The sequence below is a fragment of the Rhinopithecus roxellana genome, chromosome 5 (assembly GCF_007565055.1).
Source record: "Rhinopithecus roxellana isolate Shanxi Qingling chromosome 5, ASM756505v1, whole genome shotgun sequence".
In the NCBI taxonomy this organism is placed as follows: domain Eukaryota; kingdom Metazoa; phylum Chordata; class Mammalia; order Primates; family Cercopithecidae; genus Rhinopithecus; species Rhinopithecus roxellana.
In genome coordinates this window covers 139,902,072-139,908,071 of record NC_044553.1, presented here as the reverse complement: position 1 = coordinate 139,908,071, position 6,000 = coordinate 139,902,072, and positions in this window count along the sequence as shown.

The window sequence follows — 6,000 nt, the reverse complement described above, 5'->3', positions numbered from 1 at the left end:
AAAAAAAGAAAGAAAGGAGACAAGGGGGGGTAAAATAAAAGAGAAAAATATATAAAGAAAATAAAAAGGAAATAACAGCAGTTCACAGATTTGTTTCAAGTTATTTAGCAGTTATTACATGGATCTCTGTCGTGGAAAGGAGATTTGATTTTAAAAAAAGAAAATTGAAGAAGTAAAGATTTTGTCTCCATTAATTTTATCCTATTCCCAGGCTATTCACAGATCCTTCCTCTCACTCTGTCTGAAATCCCCCAAATGTTGGTCACAGGGGAAAGCAGGAAAGAGAGTGTAAAAAGACTTTGCAGCAATTTGTCACCAACCCAAGAAAAACTCTTCAGACTGTTGTAGGTCCTTTGGGCTCATTACTTCAGACATGCTGAACTCTTAGCAGACACCAAGTCACCTCTTTTCAGGATTTCCCACCTGGCCCCTTCTATACAAAACACTTTTGTCACTAGCTCCACTCCCATCTCCAACTCTTCCCCTAGTTAACTCCCTCTTGTCCTTCATGTCATAGTTTTAATGCCATTTCCTCTGAAGTCCCACAGGTGGGTGCCCCTCTCACATGCTCCCATGGTTCCCCATGCATCGCTTCTGTAGCACATCACACCTGCATTCACAGGTAAGGCACATTCAAGTGCAACTAGGGGCCAGGCAGTAACACAAACGAGTGAGTCTGTGAGGGTCTGAGACCACAGCAGTACTTACCCCCACGTAAAGGCATTCAACTCACTTTCTTCTAAACATGCACTAGCTAATCACAACTTGATAAACACATCTGCTGGCCAAATTTGACTAAGTGGTTGTGGAGCTCTGGCAAAGGAGGGAGAAGGTAAATGCTAAATTGTGTAGCAGGAGTTAAGGGGTGGACTTCACTGGGGAAACTTGCAGGCTGAGGCTCATCGAGAAGAAGTCTATGATCTCATCATCCCTTAGAATGCATGCAGAGAAGGGTGTTTGTGGACTCAAAAGGTGTCTATTTGGAAAGGGACACTGCCCTTCTGCTATTTTACCTTTCCATAGTGCAGGCCTGAGAACCACCTTATCAGGAGGAGAACACAGGACATAGGTCCCAGGCAGTCTGAGAGGAGTACCAGGTCTGCAGAGAGTTGTCTGAGAGTGCCAGCTGCCAGCACCTGGCAACCTTGGGCAAAAGGGGGTGGGGATCCTAATTCCACAACAGTTGTGATTGCGTGCTGTTCCTTCCACTGGGGAGAAAAAATCTCTTCCAAGCACTATGAATTCCGGGGTCATTCATGAGACAATCTTTCTTATCTCTTTTCCAGAGTGGGCCACCAGGCCACAGTCCTGATTGTTGGATCTCTCTATCATTTCTGTCTTTACGTAGTTATATTCTTGGAGCCGCAGTGCCTGGCATGTAGTAGGAGCTAAAAACATATTTGTTGAATAAATAATTATCTTTATGAGACAAACAAGTATCCTAGTTGCCTGGGATTGCAACCGAGATACCCTGAAAAATTGTCCTATGAAAATCATAACAGGATACCGGGAGGAAAGAATCTATTGTGAGCTGGCTGTTATGACTCTCTCCAGCCCTCCTCCTTTTAGTCAAGCCTCCTTTACTCTCCAGGGTTTTGCTCTACCTCATTAATGTTAATATCTTATCTAACCTTTCCTTGGCTCTCTGCAGTGGTGGGACTTCTATTCCACTGTCTAATCTCTCTTACTCTTCATCTTTCAAAATGTCCACCCTAAACTTTTCCTCTTTTTAGCTTCAGGCCATTTCATGCCTCTTCTGAGACTTAATCATCTTTCACTTTGCCTGGTTTTGCTGAGAGAAGTGGACTGAAAAATGCAAAAGGATTTAGGAAGTAAGGGAGAAATCCTGTATCAGGCACATTCTTACAAGCAGTAAAAGATTCGTTCATCACTTATCCCCGCTTTCCACTGGCAGTTGAGATCCTCCTGGTGGAGAATTTGATGTCAAGTCACGGGCGGGCGGAGGAATGAATAGATCTGTCTGCCAGCCTGATCGTAGAACAAAATGAGAGCACAGCACCTGCAATTTCTTCTGAGTTCCTACACTGCTTGCAAGAGGCCCGTAGTTTTCTATCAAGGTCACTGTCTCTGCAGATCAATAAGCAAAGAAGGTCTCAGATTTTAAGGGCCCTTTTTGGTAGCGCTAAGACCACAGGGTAGCATAAGGAGGTGAGAGAGTTAAGAGCTGAGTTCACAGGCATTTAGATCTCAAATGTTTCTAGACATGATACGGCAGCATTTAGCTTCCTCAGACAGCACCTGTATGCAGGCTATTTAAGTCTGAGAAAAAAACATAAAACAAACCATCAAAACAGGACCATGACCATTACAGCAACCCAGGTGCCACCATTACCGAGCAGTTTGAGGCACCCAGAAGCATCAGACAGTAGGGCTGAGTAGGAAAAGCAATCAGATGTGAAGATTTCAGTCAGGGAACAACTTTGGATTGCTCACTCTCTGATTAACGGCTCAAAAAATGGAGTTCTAACTTTATATTCCATCCCTCACTCTGAGTCATGATTGCTCTATAAAATGTCCTTATCAAACATGAGGGGGGAAATTAATAAGCTCAAGGAATGACTGAGATTACTTCAGCAAAAGAAAGAAGCCAAGAAAATAATGTCTCCAATGTAACTATTCAGCTCAGGGCAAGAGTTGAAGAGCAGATAGCAACATCCTTAATGATACTCAAAATGTGTAGCCTGGAGTAGAGAGGACCAGGCTAGCAAGAAGCAATAGAAGGAAAAGAACAGAGAGAACCAATACAATCAAAAAACAAACAGTTGCTCTCATTTTTGTCTAAAAAGTCCATGTCAATAATCTTGATAAACTGTGAACAAATCATGGGCATTCTCTTACGACTGTATTTACTCTTATTTTTCTCTTTCCCAAAAGAACACTAAAGGTTACACTCTGAGCTCACCTTCAAGAAATGCAACATGAAAAGGCAATTTCAGAACAGGAGGGCATGGCTTCTGACATCTGATAGACAGCCTAAACACATTTCATCTCATCAGCTCCTCTCACTCGCCCTCCCCTCCTTTTTCATTATTCCCCAGTGCAGCCATCTTTTGCTTTTCCTCAAATCCCTGACTCCCACCTCACTCATGGAAGATTTTAAAAGACAAACATGTTTTGTATTAAAGTCATATACAAAGCATCCCTGGGTCCCTCACCCTCTGGCTTATATATGATATAAGCAAAACTCAACTAGGTTGAGAAAAGAAAAAGAAATCTACAGCCAGGAAGCTCCAAAGACGAGTAAAGTAGGCAAATAATGAAATTATCCAAGTAATTCAGTACAGCCAGCAAACTGGAGTGGGATGAGATGGAAGGTAATGTTGCATGACTTATCTGATTTAGTTATACATATCAATCAAATTCAAGGGAGGTGGAAGAGAGAAATAAAGCCATTATTAAATTAATAAGCAATGCCTAGAGACATATGTATTTTCCTATTCTCCCCTCCAGCTAAGGGTTACTTTATTTAATTGATCCCTGTCATCATCATGACCATATGACAGCAAAGTAGAGCAACATTTTACTGTGTGATAAAAATAGATATTGTGCTATTGTTGACCACTTCGTTCCCAGAGATGATAGGTAGACAGAGGAAGCATATAGCACAAATGGTAAGAGCACAGGTTTTAGAGTCAGATCACTGAGACTCAACTCTCAGTTCTGCCATTTGCTGGATTGGTAAGTACACCTCTCCAAGCCTGAGTTCCCCACGTGTAAGATTGGGTGACAACAGTTCCTACCACATAAAGCGTGGTAACAATTAAATAATAAGTTAATCTGTGACAGGTCTTTGCAGAGTTCCTAGTGTACAGACATGCAAATACAGACGTCCCCACTCAGGGTCTGCCAGCTGCTATTATTACCATTATTAGCACTTCTAAGTCTAAAAGTCTTGATGGGAATAACATGTCAAGGGCAAACTGAATAAACAAATCATCAGCATATGAGCAGATATGTCTACCTATACAGAGTTCACACATTTACTAAAGGTGAATGGCATTTTTCAGATTTAAGGCATGGGTATGTATAAACTTTTCTTTCTCCGTAAATTGATTGAACAAAGAATTTCTAACGGATCTACTTTGAGTACAGAAACATATCATTTTAGCCACATCATGAGGTGATGAGCTATTTGTTGCATAAATGAATCTTCTGAATGTGAAAAGGTGAAACTTTTAATAGAGAGCCAGAGATAGAAATAGAGATTAGGAGAGAGGGATAGAGAGGGGATTGGGGGAGTATTAATGGAAATCATTTTTTAAGGCAATAAGTACTCACTTGGGTTTTAAAATGTAACCTTTCCTGAATGACATGTCACTGATACCAACATAAGCTATTGCTGCACGCTGGCTCCTATTTTCCCTAAATAGAGATGTTCTCACTGCACAGTGGAGTGAAGTATAAAGAACTCTGCCTCTGCACAGAGCAGCCTCTAACTGCTATCTTTTTCGAATTCCTCTTTCAACATGTGGTTCTATGTCTTCCCAGCTTCTTACTCTCATTTGTTTGTTTGTTTGTTTGGGCAGTGTTTATTGAATATAGTGTGTCAGGGATTGTGCAGAGAACACAAAGATAAACAGGACACCGTTAACTGCCCTAAAGAAGATTGCAACATAAAAGAATATACAAATGTTGATTATGATCTCTTACTCTAAGTAATATGTGTGTTTCTTTTACATTTCTCCCACCACCACCCAAAACTTCTGTCTTTCTTCCTTCTGCTGAAGGCAAAGAAACCAATTAGCCAAGCTGGTTGAAATTATGTTTTTAATGGAAGCAAGTGGGTTCTGAGTCACAGGCTCTCCTTTTAGTAAAATGCATGAAATTTATTTTTAATAACCTTGATGCATCTAGTTCAACTGTTTGGAAGCAATTTGTTTTACTTTGTTATTTTCTGTAGTGTTCCAAACAGATGAGGTTGTCAGAGTAATTACCTCTGGATAAGTGAGGAATTGGTATATTATAGTAAATAAAAGCCTATGCAGTTAGTCCACACTTCCAAATGTGTCTGTATCATAAAGCCTGAATATTAAATGATATTTGTGGTATTTCTATAATAGCTTTGGCAATGAAGGCTGTCCTTCAAATTCTCATTTTAAAAATTGGTATTTAACTTTAGAGCACTCATTTATCTCAGATCACACAGACTTTTTTTAATATTAGAATTAGGGAGGAAATATTGCTTTAAACAATAAATATGTCATATAACTTATCGCCCCTAAGAGGTTGCATAGCCTGCACATATAAATAAGATTAAAACTGACCTCGGGAGAGAGGCAAGATGGCAGCATGCCTATCCTTTTGAGTCTTTCCAAAACAAACATGAGAAACAAAACAATCAAAAAATATATAGATGGTGTAACTAGAATGACAAACAAACAAAAAACCAACAGATAATATTTTTAAAAGCCCTTTTTCCTTTCATTTTTAAATTCTTTAAAAGATAGATGTTTAGGCTGGGCGCAGTGGCTCACACCTGTAATCCCAGCACTTTGGGAGGCCAAGGTGGGCAGATCACGAGGTCAGGAGTTTGAGACCAGCCTGACCAACATAGTGAAACCCCGTCTCTACTAAAAAACAAATAGAAAAATTAGCCAGGCATGGTGGTGTGTACCTGCTATTCGGAAGGCTGAGGCAGGAGAATGGCGTGAACCCAGGAAGCGGAGCTTACAGTGAGCTGAGATCGCACCACTGCACTCCAGCCTGGGCAATAGAGCGAGACTCTGTGTCAAAAAAAAAAAAAAGATAGGTGTTTAAAGCAAATGTAGTGACAGTACATTGTGGGGCTTATAATATATATAGAAGTAAAATATATAATAACAATAGCACGAAGGACAAAAGGGAAAAAAATAGAATGAAGTGGCATAATATTGTTTGAGGGTAGACTGTAGTAAGTCAAAGACATGTATTGTAAAGCCTAGGGCAGTTACTAAAAACTAAAACAAGAAGGTATACCAAAAAAGCCAACAGTGGAAATAA